The sequence below is a fragment of the Petaurus breviceps genome, unplaced genomic scaffold (genome assembly GCF_028583685.1).
Source record: "Petaurus breviceps papuanus isolate PSGF00001 unplaced genomic scaffold, PetGlider_PUasm1.0 186, whole genome shotgun sequence".
NCBI classification, from domain to species: Eukaryota; Metazoa; Chordata; class Mammalia; order Diprotodontia; family Petauridae; genus Petaurus; species Petaurus breviceps.
Genome location: NW_027185798.1, coordinates 17,967,406 through 17,984,601, shown reverse-complemented (window position 1 = coordinate 17,984,601; position 17,196 = coordinate 17,967,406). Strand labels below are relative to the sequence as shown.

The following is a 17,196-nucleotide window of genomic DNA, read 5'->3' as shown; positions in this document are numbered from 1 at the left end:
CTTGTTTGGTTTTGTTACCTCTTTCTCGCTGTTCATTCCATCAGTGCAGATCCTATATTTGATTGCATGCTGCTATGGGGCGGGGGGGAGAGAAAATTTGAAATATACATATATATATATATATATATATGTAAAGACAGAGCTCAGGAGACTTAGAAAGCATCTAATCCAACTCTCTCATTTTATAGAGAAGGAAAATAAGGCCCAGAGGTGCAAGGTCACAAAGACAGCAGTGCAGGATTTGAACTCAGGGACTGCCCTGTTTCCACGATACTAGGTTGAATGGGAAGGGCTGGGGTAAAGAAAAGCCATTCAAGGTGGAGGGAATGGCACAGATGAGGAAAGGAAGTAGGAAGGTGTGGAGTCTGGTGGAAAATGAATGAGGCTGGGGAGCCAGGTCAGAGCCAGATGACTCCAGGGCCTCCCTCGCCCTTCTGAGGAGAACAGGGGCAAGTGCATGGCCACATGCACCAGCCTTGCCTGAGCCCTCCTCCTTGGCCTGACGCTGTGTGCTGGTCCCTCTCTCCTCCTCTCTGCTGGACCCTCATCCAGGTCACACACACAGGGCTCTGTGCTAAGCCCTCTTCTTTCCCCACACTATTTCACTTGGGGATCAGTTCCCATGAATTTAATTACTGTCTCTACATTGATGATTCTCAGATACACTTAAATCCTGCCCTAAACCTTTCCACTGACCTCCAGCATCCCCTGTCCAATAAGATGTCCTATAACCATCTTACACTCAACATGTCCAAAGCAGAACTCATTACATTCCACTTCACCTCCCTCCAGTATCCCCCCCAAACTTTGTTATTACTGTTGAGGGCAACACCATCCTCCTAGTCAGCTACGTTCCAAACCTAGGTACCATTCACCTTATACCCCAGCTATTGCCAAAGCCTACTGACATTAACCTTCGTAACATCTCCTGAGCATGCCCCTTTCTCCCCTCTGATACTGCCACCTGCGGTGCAGGCCCCTCATGCCTAAGCAATCACAATAGCCTTAAGTTGCTCTCCAGTCTCCACTCAGCTTCCAAAGCGATCTTTGAAAAGTAAGGGTCTGACTATGTCACCCCTGGTCCTACTTGGTGAATCCCTATCACTTCAGGATAAACCATCAAATCCTCTGTTTGGCACTCACAACATGTCCCCCTATCTTTCCAGTATTCTTACAGCTTACACCCCTCTTACCTACTCTGCAAACCAGTAATGCTGGCCACTCTGGTGTTCCTCCAATAAGACAATCCTTTCTCCTACCTCTGGGCATTGTCACTGGCTGTCCCTCATGTCTGGAGAGTTCATCTTCCTCTTCTCCACATCCTGGCTTTCTCCAAGGCTCAGCTGAAATCCAGTCTTCTATTAGAAACCTGTCCCAATCCCCCTTCAGTACAGTGTCTTCTATCTGCTAATTATTTCCAATTTTTCCTTAATATATCTTGCTTGTACTTAATTGCCTATATGAGGGGCAGCTAGGTGGTGCAGTGAATATAGAGAGCTGGCCCTGGAGTCAGGAGGACCTGAGTTCAAATCCGGCCTCAGACACTTAACACTTACTAGCTGTGTGACCTTGGGCAAGTCACTTAACCCCAATTGCCCCGCCTTCCCCCTCTAAAAAAAAAACAACAACATAATTGTCTGTATGTTTTTTCCCTCATTATACTGTGAGCTCCTTGAGAGTAGGGACTATGTTTTACCTTTTGTTGAATTCCCAGCGCTTAGCACAGTGCCGGTACACAGTTGGTACTTAATAAATGTTTACTGATGGAGACAGTCTCCCTCTCCCTTTCCCTCTCTCTCCCTTCCTTCCTCTTCCTCTTTCTCTCTCTCTCATACACACACACACCACCACCACACACATCTTAAAAAGACAGGGTTCTATTTCAGGAAGCTGCCTGGGATTGTTTAAAGTGCTGTTCAACTTCCCAAACGTAATCTTGCCTGCCAGAACTCCTCTGATTCAAATTTAAGCCCAGCTTATTGTCCAGCTACAATATATGCCCACTAAGATTTCTACATATACCCACTGAAGAAGTGCTCTCTCCCTCCTGAAATTACTCTGTGTAAAATTTATAGTGAAACAGATACATGTTATACCCATTCCTCTTGTAGAACATAAGCTCAATGCAGGCAGGGGCCATTTTTCATCTTTGTCACTGTTTCCCCAGGGCCAGATACAATGCCTTGTACATAGTAGGCACTTAATGCTTGCTGGAAATAAGGCACTAGGTTTTTGTGGTGGAATAGTGTGAGAGAGAAGTAAGACAAAGAGGAAGAGAAGGCTACTGTGGCTCTCCAGGCAAAAGGTCAAGAAGGCCTGGACTACAGTCATAGCAGTGGAAAGAGAGAGGACAGATGGGAGAGCCATTGGGGAGGGAGAAATGACAGGTTTTGGCAAATGATTGCAATATGGAGAAGGGGGAAAATACTTCTGGCACTGACTGGTACTCCCAAAGGGCTCCTGGAGACATTGAGATGTGGAAGGGAACCAAAAGCACACTGGAGTGAGGGCCAGGCAGGGGGCAGGAAAATAGGGAGAGGGCGCACCTGGAGGGAGGCATGCACCAAGAGGATCTACAGACTCCTTTTGACTGAAGCTCTGGGATGGGGCCCCGTCTTTCCTGAACAAAGGCACTCCCGGAGGTCAGCAATGCTTGAGGAAGACCTTGCCTGAGGAGGCCTGGGAAGTCTGAAGTGGCTCTCCCTGTGGAAGCCATTAGATATTCAACACTTCATTTGTTTCCAATCCTTGTGTGAGTGCAGCTCCAGGCTGCAGGGTGAGAGGCTCTTCTCTGACGTAATCAGGAAGCAGCTGCAAAATTAAGGAATCCCTCATGACATCATAAAAAGGGTCGATGGTTTACTGGGGAAAGTATAAAAATTAATTACATATTCCCAAACGATTCCTCCCCCTGAATCTGCACAGACCCCTCTGCACCCCCCCCAAACCTCCAGGAGCCACCTCCCCACCGATGCACTCCCTAAGGGGAACCACAGCCCAAGAAGATAGATTCCTTGCAACCACTTGCTGCCAGCTCTGTTCATCTGACACTTCACATGCTGACTTATACATAAAAAAGATAACTAACAAGTCCATGTCCCACCTTCAATAAGACTGAAAGCTTTTGGAGACCAGGGACTAAGTCATGCCCCTCAGCATCTGTGGACATGCTGTTTAGCATGATTCAGTACAATGCACATGAAGTGCCCATGTATGAACAGAACACTGTGCTAAGAGCTAAAGAACAGGGGAAGATGAAATAGTAAAGATCTCGGAGATTATGGCCTAGCAGAGACATGATGCCTGATTACATAAAGGAAGTAGGGACCAAGGGCTGTGTGAAGGAAGATGCATCCCACAAACGTTCCTTGAGCTCCCTTCCTCCGGTGAATAAAACATTTCCATTTCTAGCTCCCAGAGCCCCTTTTGGGAAGAACTCTCTAAAACACTTACCCAATACTGTTTATTACAGCTATATATCTGGGGATCTTATTCCCCATCAGACTGGAAAGCTTATGGAGGGCAGGGGCCAAAGCCTAGCATTTTCTCTTCCTCAGCATGGTGCCCTTATTCACAGTATATGCTCACACATACCCGGACTGAAAGAACACTTTAAAGGAATACAGAGCTGTAACTTTAAAGCTAATCCCAATGTGGTAAGATGGCCCTACATACCTCTCTCTCCTAGGGCTAGGTTTATCACGCTTAGCATTCACACAGTACAATAGGGAGAACTGTACCATGACTACAGTGTGGAGAGAGAAAGAGGTGGGGAGTTACTGCACTCGGGCAGGATGGATGGCACCCCAGAACCTAACAATACACACATTTCCACACTTAGTGGGAAAAACAAAAACATTTTTAAATGATCACTTCAGTTTTTTTCAGGAAATATCTGTAGAGGGAATGGCAATATTTGGAAAATGTTATTTCCACAAGTTTCCTGAAAACACGCATCAGTCAAAACCCAGACGCCAGCCACTTCCACCTTGACTTTCTCTGAGCTGGGCCTCTGGATTCTCTCTGCTTGATGTTCTTGTCAAAGCATCTCCTGCCTGATTCCCCTGCTGTCTAACACATCCCCCCATTCTGGGCAGAGATACTGCCAGAGCCACTGTTAGATAGGGGCTGAGCTACAGCCCAAGGAAGAGGACCCAGAACAGAGCTCTCTCTCTCTCTCTGCATCACCTCACTCTGGAAGGACTAAGGTGAACATCTTGGGCTTGTGGGATTGAATTTGACCTGCAGATGATGCTGCAAAGCTGTGGGTCTTCCCTCCAAAGTCTCCTATTAGAGTTCTTGAGGAATTTGGCTTCCTCCCAAAACTGGAATGGAGGAGAGGGTGGCTATCAGGAGACCATTATAGACTGTCAGATCCTCAATCGCAGCAAGCAGGGCAACTTCCTAGTCAAATTCCATGCTGCAGCCAGACTTCAAAACTTCATGGAAGATGTTGTTTGCAATGGGAGAGGTGATATGAACCCAGCAGCCACTAATGAGTAATAACTGATAAATAAAAATAAAAAATGTAGTCCTGTCCCTTCTCACAGTAACAGGCAAAGACTGGGTAGCCAATGCAAATAACTTGAAACTTACTGGTGCAAAACTTCAGGAGGACTTCAGTCCTGCATTAAAAGTAAATGAGACATAATGCCTAGAGCCAGAGAGATTCAGAGAAAGACTCTGATACGGCAGGTACTGCTGAGCAAAGCAGCACTGGGCTTCCAATTCAACAGATTCATTTTCTCTTCTTTTTATAGCTTCCTGAAAAATCATGAAGCAGGTCAACCAGGGTTTTCTTTTTGCTTTTCTTCCCTTCCTTCTTTCTTCCTCCTTTTCTTCCTTCCTTCTTTTCTTCCTTGCTTGCTTTTTGGAGGGGGGAAGGCAGGGCAATTGGGGTTAAGTGACTTGCCCATGGTTACACGGCTAGTATTAAGTATCTGAGGCTGGATTTGAACTCAGGTCCTCCTGACGACAGGGCCAGTGCTCTATTCACTGTGCCTCTTAACCGCCCCTTGATCAGGGTTTTGCAAACTAAATGCAAAGAATAAAACAAATCCCAAGTAGCTGAGCATAAACCACAGGCAGGTTAAAAAGAAGGCAGCGACCTCCTAGACTCAAGCTATAAGGACCTGTATTCAGGAAGTTTCCAGAATACAAAATACTGGTGCTAGAGAACAAGTGTGATTAAGAATGAAAAATCATGCTGATGTAAAACCCGAGTTCACATCAAGTACCTAGATCTGGTCAACCAATGTATTGTTTTGAAGTTCTTCCAGCAACTTAGCCCAAAGTAGTTCTTAACTATTTTGTGGAAGAAATCAATGCCAAAACTAGATTGAGTAATCACTTCACCCCTCCTTTACCTAAACCAATTCTGGTCTATGATGTTATCTGCAAAGTAAAATCAAGAATATTTTGATGCCCAAAACTAGTTATCTGAGGTTGGTAGAAGCTGGCTGACACTTTAAAAAGAATACTCTACTTTTCCTTTAACCTATATCCCCCAACCCCTATGAATATCATTGCCCTGTTTAGTTGTATCATCAGACTGATGGCCTATTTGAAGGTCTCATATTAGGTGATCCTGAAAGATAACAAAAAAGCAACTTCCAGATTAGATGGCAATGTTAAATATGGTCTTGATACCTAAACCAGAAAGAGATAAATCAGATAAAGAAAATTACATATTAATATTCTAATGAATATCGATACAAAATACTGAATAAAATATTAATAAAGTGGTCAGAGGAACATATTAAAAAGATAATATATTATGATTAAGTTGGACTTATTGCAGAAATACAGAGTTGATTCAACATTAAGCCAACTGCCAATATAATAAACCATAATAGCAAAAAAATTTTATAAATCAAATGATTGTTTCAAGGGATGCAAAAAATATAACACCTTTGTGTTAAGAAGATTAAAAAGCGTAGGACAACGAATCTTTTCTTAACATGGAAATTTTCAACGTAAAGTTTTTATCTCCTTAAAACCTAGAACTAGCATTATCTGCAACAGAGAAACCCTAGAGATATTTCCAAAACTATGAGGGATAAAGCAAGAATGTCTACCGAAATAAGTCCAAACCCTCTAAAAACCAATTTAGAACTATACTCTAAAAGTCACACTAACCTGTGCATACCCTTTAAGCCAAAGACACTACCACTATGCTCATGCCACAAAGAAAGGAGGAAAAGGACACCCACCCCTCACCCCTATCCCCCCCATCAACAAAATATTTATAGTATCACTTTATCTTGTAGCAAAGAAATGGAAACTCACAGAGGGGTCACATCAATTGGAGAATGACAATAAATTATGGTATATGAATGTAATGGATATTATTGTGCCATCAAAAATAACAAAATGGACAGATTCAGATAAGCCTTGGGGGACTTGTATGACTAAAGGAGAGAGAAGTGATTGGACAAGAAGAACAATGTGCACAATGACTACAACATTATGAAAGAAGACAATTGTGAATCACCTGTGATCAATACAATGACCACTTATGATTCCGGAAGATTGATCAAATCTCATATTTTCAACCTCTTGACAGAGAAGTGAAAAGATGGGAGGTACAGAATGTGCCATATGTAGACACAGCCAATGTGTGAATTTATTTTTCATGATTATATTTACTCATTATAAAGGAGGGTTTTTCTTTTCCTTTTGTTTTGTGTGTGTGGCAGGGGAGGGAGGGAGGAAACAAGGAGAGATGTCTATATACAAAACAAGCCATATGTATTGGGGAGAAAAACCAAATGGCACATAATAGAAGTTCACAGTTACACAAACAACCCCATTCCCCCCCCCCTTTTTTATATATTGAAACAGTCAGGTTTGTTAACATTTATTAATTAACAAAAAGAAATTTTTTAAGAGAAAAGAACTGGAAAGCATGTTATTTGTAGAATAAGTATTCAATTCAACAAAACAACCACTTCCAAATATATCTTTTCCCTCAAGAGTCATCTCTTGTAACAAACAAAAAAAATAAAGAGAAAAAAAGCAGTTCAGTCATCAGCAGAGTCTGGCAGTGTATGAAATAGTCCATACCCCAAATCCTCCACTTCTGCAAAAAAGGGAGGGAGCTGACTTTTCTCCTCTCTGCTATGAGGTCAAATTTGATCATTATAATGACAGCACTGAGTTTTGTCAACAAACATTCATTAAGCTATGCATCAGGGACAAGGGTAGGCACCTGAGACAGAAAACAAGCAAGCCACCAAAGTGCTGACATTCTCTTTTACAAAATGAGCACTGCCCTGGCTATTTACAAATAACTGATGGCTCAACAGAAAACTCAGGGAGCAGAAGCTATCAGGAAACAAAGTTAAGGGGGTACCAGTCACAAAGCAATATTGAGTAAATGCTTATGAAAATGAATTGAACACCTCCAAAATTATAATAAATATAAGCCGATAGGACAAAGAACTTTTGGGTGCATACATTTTCAAACAAGCATCTAGTGGGATTTCATTTAAGAAAAAAACTAATTTTTCAAAATCTAAATGAGAAGTGACATTAAAAGGTCACGTAATCTGAACCTTACTCATCACTAATCTACCGTTATCACCATGAATTGAGGGACTGGAGAGTAGGCATCCAGCTTCCACTTAAAGACCTCAAGTGCTAGGGTGCTTGCTAGTCCATGAAATCCACTTTTCAAACAGTTCTAATTGTCAAGAAGCCTTTCTTTATAAAGAACTGAAATTTGAAACTGTGACCAAATACTGATCCACACAGAAGAGTGGCACATAATAAAAAGGACACCTGGGTAAGATTATGAGGGTTGCTCCTTTATCTAATATTGGTTAGGGTGCCAGAGGACCTGCACCACTTACAGCCTGCAAGAACCAGAGCTAAGCCGTAACACTGACAGCCTTTTATACTTGCTATTGTCTTTAAACACGGTTTAAATGTTACCCTCTTTCGGTTAATGTCCCCTTCCTCTCTCTTCTTACTGCCTTCCTCAATACTGCTCATAGGGACTATCACAATAATCTCTAAGCAGGTCTTCCTACCTGTATTCACTCTACCCCCTCCACTACCAACTGATCTGCCTTACAGATAAATCTATCTGTGCCACTTCTTTTTTTTGGCCCACCAAAATATGAAGTCTTCTGCCTGTCACTTAAGGCCTCCACAATCCTGGATCACCCTCCAAGATCAAAGAAGCCATGTAGAAAGGAAAGCCAAAAAGCCATCTACTCCAATCTATATTGGATCAAAAATGGCATGTGGCCCCCCTAGCCTCAACTGGCTCCAATGCACCAGCCTCTCAGTAACTTCTGCCACTGCCCCTGGTTCAGCCATCTGGGGCCAGAAGAACAAGGTTCAGTTCTGTCATATGATAGAAACACTCTCATGGCCCCATGCTGAATTTTGTTTCTGAGCAAATTCTACTCAGGACCTACACCCTCTTCCTCAGGAGAATATAAATTTCTTGAGAGCAGAGACACTTTTTCTTGGTTATACTTGTATCCTTAGCAAACAGCACAATAAGGTACACATTGTAGGTTCTCATAAATAACAATAAATGTGTACTAGACATTCCAACGACATCCTGGGGAAATGGGATAAAGCTACAAAGTTCCAGTGACTCCCAACTGCCTCAAAATCATAATTCATTTTAGCCCTTCACAACTTGGCTCAGGCCTCCTTTTCCAGGATCCCCTTTTCCTGGCCCACCTGCTCCCCTGTCTCCCATAGCAGTTCATCTCCAATAGGTCTCAGGGGCTTTGAACTGGCTATGCCCCTTCCCTGTAATGGGCTCTCAACTTACCTCTGCCCTTTAAAGAGTTCCTAGTTTCCTCCAAAGCACAGCTCAAATGCCATCACCTAGATTAGGCATTTTCTGATACATGGCTCACAAAACTGTCTAATTTTTTTGATAAATTTTGCATGCACTTTTATGTGTACATGTTGTCTCCTTCAACTGACTGTCAGCTCAAGGAGAACTTAATTTCTGTTCTTGCATGTCCATAGTCCAATCCTGAGCCCGACATGGGGTAGGGGATCAATAAAGACTTGCTGATTCATTATTTATTGCACATTTAATAAGTATTCCACCTGTACCTTCATCCAAGTATTTTAGAAAGATATGGAATACTACAGGGCAAGGGAAGAACTCTTCATCCCCTATAGGTCGCCAACAGATCGGCAACCAACACAAATGAATTTAGTCAACCAAGATGTAACCTACTTCAATATATGCATCTCTCCATATTATATGATGACAAACAGATAAATTAGGGACAGAGTAACCTACAAAAAGGTCGTTTTTTTTTTTCCCTCTGTAAAAATTAATCAGAGTTTGCTAAATCCAAAGAGCCAAACTTTTGGGATAACAACTATTTGGCAAAAAATGCTAGGGAAACTAGAAAACAGTTTGGCAAAAACTGGGTATAGAGCGACATCTCATACCATATACCAAGAGAAGGTCAAAATGGATACTTTGGGATTTAGATATAAAGGGGGATATAAGCAAAATATGTGAGCATGGAAAATTTTACCTGTCAGATCTATGGAAAAGGGAAGAATTTATGACCAAATAAAGAGATAAAGAAGGACACAGGATGTAAATTGGACAAGTTTTATTACAGTAAATTTAAAGTTTTTTGTACAAACAAAATCAATGTATTCAAGATTAGAAGGAAAGAAGGAAACTGGGGGGGATTTTTATAGCAAGATTCTCTGACAAAGGCCTCATTTATCAAATATATAGAGAACTGAGTAAAATTTATAAGAACAAAAGCCATTCTCCAATTGATAAATGATCAAAGGAGATGAACAGGCAGTTTTCAGAAGAAGAAAGCAAAGCTGTCCATAGTCATAAGAAAAAAAATGTTCTAAATCGCTAGTGATTAGAGAAATGAAAATTAAAACAACTCTGAGATACCACATCATGCCTATCAGACTGGTTAATATGACAGAAAAGGAAAAGGACAAATGCTGGGGGAGATGTGGAAAAATTGGGACACTAATTCACTGTTGGTGTAGTTGTGAGCTGATTCAATCATTCTGGAGGGTGAACTGGAACTATGCCCAAAGGGCTATAAAACTGAGCATACCCTTTGACCCAGAAATGCTATTACTATGTCTGTGTCCCAAGGAAACAAAAGGAAACAGAAAAGGACCTATATATACAAAAATATTTATAGCAGCTCTTTTTTTATGGTGAAAAAGAAATGGAAACTGAGAGGATGCCCATCAAATGGGGAATAGCTGAACAAGTTGTAGTTTATGATTGTGATGGAATACTACTGTGCTATAAGAAATGATGAGCAGGATAGTTCAAAAAACACCTAGGAAGACTTATATGAAGTCATAAAGTGAACAGAACTAGGAGAACATTTTACACAATAACAGCAATAGTGTATGATGACCAACTATGAATGACTTAGCTATTCTGATCAATACAATGATCCAGGACAATTCTGAAGGATTTATGATGAACAATGCTGCCCAACTCCAGAGAGAGAACTGATGAAGACTGAGTGCAGACTGAAACATAATTTTTTTCACTTTCTTTTTCTTTTCCTTTTGCAACATGGCCAATATGGAAATATGTTTTACATGATTTCACATGTATAATTGATTTCACATTCTTGCCTTTACAATGGATGAGAGGGAGGGAGAGAATCTGAAAAATCAAAAATTTTTTTAAAAGAATGTTAAAAATAAATGATAAATTTTTAAAAATAAGAATCAACCAGAAATTTCCTTTAGCACTAGTAGGCCTAGACACATCAACTAGTGCAAAAATATTATAATTTAACTTTGAAATAACTATTTTCATTCCACTATTTTTACTTCCTTTGCCTTATGGACAAAATGAAAAATGCAGCGCATCAATTGATGAAGCTCAGTCCTTTGAGATAATTTTCAATTCTTTTTTTTTCTACCATCAGCTTCTTTATTTTTTTTCTTTTTTTAAAATGCTTTATTAACTTCTGATTTACATCATTCGTTTCCGCCAGATTTTGAGTTACAAATTTTCTCCCCATTTTCCCCCCACCCATCTCCCCAAAACAGCAGTCCCACAGGATATCCCCACTTCCAATCTGCTCTCTCCCATATTTTCTCCCATACCCATTTTGACTTTTCCATTGGATCTCTATGCCTCAGTGCCTGTATATCTTATTTCTTAATTACATGTAAGATGGTATTAATAATAGTGTATATATATACATATACACACACACACACATATATATATATATATATATTTGAATATTTGATTTTAAAACTTTCAATTCCAGATTCATTCCCTTCCCCCCCTGCCACCCACCCCCACTGGGAAGACAAGCAGTTCAGTATAGGTTGTACATGTGTGGCTAATGCAAAACAATAACGTAGTAGATATATTGTAAAAGACTGACTATATTTCCCTCCCTCCTATCCCACCTCCCACTTGTTCTATTCTCTTTGATCCTGTCCCTTTTCAAAAGTGGGTGCTTCCAACTTCCCTCCCCCCCCCCAGCCTGCCTTCCCTTCCATCATATCCCCTTCCCCCCCTATTCTCCTGGAGGGTGAGATCCCCTATTTAGTGTGTATTTCACTCCCTCCTCAAGCCAGATTCAATGGGAAAAAGGTCGACCCTTTTGCGTTCCTATTCTTCCCCTCCATTGTAACCATTTTCCCTTGCCTCTTCTGTATGAGATAGTTTGCCCCAATCTGTCTCTCCCCATCTCCTCTCATTATATTCCTCTCACCTCTTAATTTCACCTTTTAAGTAACATCCCTTCCTGTTAAATTGGTCCTGTGCCCTCTATGTATACCTGTAAACATATATACACACATTCACATATGTATTCATATGCCCATATACCCTCATATATATATATATTTCTAATCCCTTCAACTACTGAGAAAAGTTTCATAAAATACAATTATTTTTTTTCCATGTAGGAATGTTAATAGTTCAACTTTGATAAGTTCCTTATGATTTCTTTTCCCTGTTTACCTTCTCATGCTTCTCTTACTTCTTGTATCTGAATGTCAAATTTTCTATTCAACTCTGGTTTTTTCAGCAAGAATGCTTGAAAGTCCTCTATTCCACTGAATGACCATATTTTCCCCTGAAACATGATACTCAGTTTTGCTGGGTAGATGACTCTTGGTTTTAGTCCCAGTTTCCTTGACCTCCGGAATATCACATTCCAAGCCCTTCGATCCCTCAGTGTAGAAGCTCCCAGATCCTGGGTTATTCTGATTGTGTTTCCACAATATTCAAATTGTTTCTTCCTGGCTGCTTGTAATATTCTCTCCTTAATCTGGGAATTCCAAAACCTGGCTATAATATTCCTAGGAGTTTTCTTTTTGGGATCTTTTTCAGGAGGTGATCGATGGATTCTTTCAACCTCTATTTTGCCCTCTGGTACTAAAACATCAGGGCAGTTTTCTTTGAGAACTTCCTGGAGGATGCTTTCTAGGTTCTTACTTTGGTCATGGTTTTCAGGTAGTCCAATAATTTTTAAGTTATCTCTCCTGGATCTATTTTCCAGGTCAGTGGTTTTTCCCATGAGATATTTCACATTGCCTTCTATTCTTTCATTTGTTTGGATCTGTTTAACAGCATCTTGATTTCTCATGAAGTCATTAGCTTCCATTTGCTCCAATCTAACTCTGAAGCAATGATTCTCCTCATTGAGCTTTTGAGATTCTTTTTTCATCTGGCAAATTCGACTTTTTAAGGCATTCTTCTCCTCATTGCCTTTTTGAGCCTCCTTTGCCATTTGAGTCAGTCTGTTTTTTAAGGTGTTATTTTCTTCAGTCAGGCTGTTGACTCTCATTTCATAATTTTCTTGCATTGTTCTCATTTCTCTTCCCAATTTTTCCTCCACTTCTCTTATCTGCTTCTTAAGGTCCTCTATGGCCTGTAACCAGCTTGTATTTTCCTTTGAAGCTTTTGGTGCAGGAGTTCTGACTTCACTGTTTTCCTCCTGTTCCATGCCTTGCTCCTTCTTGTCCCCAAAATAGGAGTGTAATGTTGGAATCTTCTGTCTGCTTTGCTTCCTTTGCCTGCTCATTTTGCCACTCAATTATTTGACTTTTGGGCTTTTTGCCACAGTAGGACTCTGCCACCAGACAGGGGAGTTTTCGTCCCAAACGCTGGGGTTTTCTCAGTTGCCAGAGGTATTAGATGGGTGCCCTCTCTGAGGTCTCCACACGCTCTGGCAAGCTGGACACACATCCCAGGACCTCCACCCTAGACTGCAATCCAGATCCAAGCAGGTTAAAGCAAGAGCGATTACCCCTCAGCCGGTGCTTGGTCCCCCTACACTCTGCAGGCCAGGAGCTGAAGCCGTCACGTGGTGCTGGTTGGCTGTGCTGGCATCTCAGCGGCTTCCCCCCTCTGGGGGTAGAAGCCACGCACTCCCACTTACTGGGTCCCAAAGAACAGACTTCACTGACCTCTCACCTTGTCCTTCACATCTATGTATTGATAAATCTGGAAATGGCCACAGCTGCTGCTGATCTGGAGTCCCTCTGGCAGGCGGCTGGTCAGGCCTGCTCTGGGGCTAAAGCCTCGGCGTGGGGCTGGGCTCGGCTCCCAGAGCGCTGTGCTGGCCAATTCCTGCCGGCCTGCCGGGCTGTCCTCAGCTGGAAGTTAGCTTCTCTGTGTCATTTTGTGGGTTCTGCTGCTCCAAAGTTTGTTTAGAGTCCCCCTTTTACATGGATTGAGGAAGGTGGAAGCCGGAGCCGCGGGAAGGTCGTGCTTCTACTCCACCATCTTGGCTCTGCCCTCCTCAATAATTTTAAATTCTGATCCTTCTAGTAATAAATATTCAGATACTTTAGATGTGATCTGACAACAATATTCAATTTGGAGGAACAATATGATTTCAATTCAATTCAATTCATTTAATTCAGTAGCATTCTCCGCACGCTAGACACTACAGTAGGCACTGGGGATATAAAGACAAAAGCAAGAATAATCCATGACTTCAAGAAGCTTAAACTCGTTGTGGGTAGGGGTCAGCCAACAACATGATCATTAGGGTGGAGAATGAACACCAACAACTTGAAGAAACAGTAAAGGCCTCTTACAGGAAGAAGCACCAAGGTGGTATCCTGAAGTAAGCTCAGAGTGGAAGAGGATGAGGTAAGCAAATAAAGCATTGCAAGTTGGGAGACAGCTTATGCAAAAGTAAGGAGGGGAGAGATGTGACATCATGTGCCAGAAGCAGCGACTGAGCAGCCTGGCTGGAATGTAGAGTGTGTGAGGGGTAGAAATGTGTGATCAGCCTGGACAGATATGCCAGAGTTGCAGGTTCTGGCTAAGGTGAAGTTCAGTGGATACTGGAAGATGGCCACAGGTGTGGCTGGGAGCAAGAGTTAGTCTGTGCTCCAGCACAGCAACAGTTCTCATGAAGCACCAACACTGATAAGGGCCAAGCCTCCATGTGAAACACGCCAGCATGGCAGCAAATGAATGAAATGCCTATCTGAAGTCTCAGTAGTATCATGACAGGCACAGGTTTGTCCCCTACCTCCACCTCCACATCAGAACTAAGCCTTTCCCATGGCAAGATAGTAACCATAACTTTGTAAAAATCACAGCAATCCTCTAACCTCTCCCATCCAGTTATGAGGATAAATGAACTTGGACCAATATTCAAGTACTGTGGTCCACAGCGGCCACAAGGATCATCACTTTCTCAAGATAGAAATCAGAAAATTACATGGGACCTAAAATTCTTTCTTTTACTTGTATGAATAGTACACTCATCTTTTATCATTATCCCAGTGATGAGGATGGCTTATATAAGTAATTCAGTCCTTAAATTTTTATTTTTTTAAAAGATAGGCTTAAGTCAGGTTGTAAAAGTCTTTAAATGCCAAAGGCATTTGTACTTTAACCTAGCAGCAGTAAGGAGCTGATGAAGCTTCAGGAAAAGCATCTGAGTTTTAAGGTTTCCTCCACCAAAATGGCAAGAATGTTAAAAGCCAAGGGCAGCGAGGTGGCGCTGTGAGTGCCGACCCTGGAGTCAGGAGTACCTGAGTTCGGATCCGGCCTCAGACATTTAACACATACACACACACACACACACACACACACACACACACACACACACAACTAGCCATGTGACCTTGGCCAAGTTACTTAACCCCAATTGCCCTCCAAAATGAAAAAAAAAAAAAAGTATAGAACCATTAAAAAAGGGGCAGCTAGGTGGTGTAGTGAGTACAGCACTGGCCCTGGAGTCAGGAGAACCTGGGTTTGGATCCGGCCTCAGACACTTAAGACAAAAAAACTAGCCGTGTGACCTTGGGCAAGTCATTTAACCCTAACTGCCCTCCAAAAAGCAAAAAAAAAAAAAGAATGTTAAAAGTCAATGGGGGAGGGGGGGCCCCCAGCAAGGTGGCACCAATAGATAGAGCACTGGCCCCAGAGTCAGGAGGACCTGAGTTCAAATCCATCCTCAGACACTTATTAGCTGGTGACCCTGGGCAAGTCACTTAACCCCAATTGCTCCCCATCCCCCACCCCAAAAAAGTCAATGTTGAATCTGCTGTGAAAAGAAAAGCATGCTAATACACTACTGTTGGAACTGTCAATTGGCACAACCAAAATGATCTGATATTTAAAACATTACTAAAATGTCTATCCCATACAACGCAGAGATCCCCCTGTTAGGCATATAACTCAAAGAGGTCAAAGAGAGAAGGAGGGGGGTCCTACATGTAACAAAAGATGGACAGCAGCTCTTTTTGTGATAAGAGAACTGAAAGCCATAAGAACATAGCAGAATATTCTTGGGCTGTAAGAAATGATGAAGGTGAAAACTTCAGAGAAACATGAAATTGGCAATGTCTCATTTGACTTTTAGTTTAAAGTTTTATTAGGCCTTCGGTTTTTCATACTTTTGCAGTTTTCTTGACAGGCCACCTTCTGCCACTGAAACTTTCTCTGGTACCAAGAGAAAATTAAGCCAAACTGACCAGCCAAACGACACCGTCAGCCACATACTTCAGCCTCTGTTTTCAGCCTCTCCAAGAAGAAGGTATATATCCTCTTGTGTTCTCTAGATCCAGCCAATCCCTGTGCTCAGTTGGAATGGGACTGACTTCTAGGACTTTCAGTTAGCAAGCGCCACTCTTCACTGGGCTCTGTTTACTTCACTCTTCCATCAGGTCACATGACACGAGTCTTCTCATGCTTTTCAACTTCCCAAATTCATTGTTTCCTCATAGTGCAACTGAATTATTTTATTCAAGTTGATGAATAATATTAGTCAAAAGAAATCACAATGGCAACATGGCACTTTCATTTCCATGCCTTTGTTTACCCCATGGCCTAGGATCCTATGATCACAGGCTTGAATGAACCCTAGGGACTGTCTAGTCTAATCAGCTAATTTTACAGATAAGAAACTAAGGCCCAAAGAGAGACAGTGACTTGTCCAAGGTCACACAAACAGTTACAGAAGCCTGGCTGAATTTGATTCCTCTGACTCCTCTTCATTTATCTACCTAAAACCCGCTCTTATTTCAGAGTCCACCACAAGTCTCACCTCCGTAAAGCCCTCCCTGACCACCCGGCCTTCAGTCACTGCTTTGTCATCTGAACTCAAGGAATGCTTGCTTACATACAATACATGTATTTGGTCTGTCAGTCACTATGTGCCCAGTACTGTGCTGAGCACTAGGAATACAAAGGCAAAGACAGTCCTCACTCTTAAGGAACTCGTGGTCTCATGAGGGAGACAACATACAAACAACCACATATAAAAACACCTAAATGATAAACTGGAGATGATCAGCAGAGAAAAGGCACTAGAACTGTGAGAAATTGGGAAATCAAGAGGCAGGGATGAAGAAGGAGGAGACTATAGCCATAGAGACCAGCTGGTGAAAATGCAATCAGGACACCAGAGCACGCGGAGGGGAGTGAGGTGCAAGAAGACTGGGAAGGTGGAAAGGGGCCATATTAGAAGGGGCTTTGAAGGCCAGAGGATTTTATATTTAATCCTGGAGGTAAGAGAGCCATGGGGGTTTACTGAACAGTGGGGGTAATATGGCCAGACCTGTACTTTAGGAAGATCATTTTGATGGCTGAGTAGAGGATGGTTTAAAGTGGGGAGGGACTGGAGGCAAGAAGATCCACCAGCAGGCTACTCCAATTGCTAAGCATGAGGAGACAAGAGCTGGTACCAAGGTGGCAGCGGTATCAGAGAA

The 17,196-nt window shown here is 42.1% G+C and overlaps 1 protein-coding gene across 5 annotated transcripts in view; it reads right to left on the bottom strand.

Annotated features, from left to right (window-relative positions):
• Positions 1-17,196, bottom strand: part of SMG6 (SMG6 nonsense mediated mRNA decay factor) — a 175,102-nt gene that overhangs the window by 96,556 nt on the left and 61,350 nt on the right. The window lies entirely within an intron of this gene.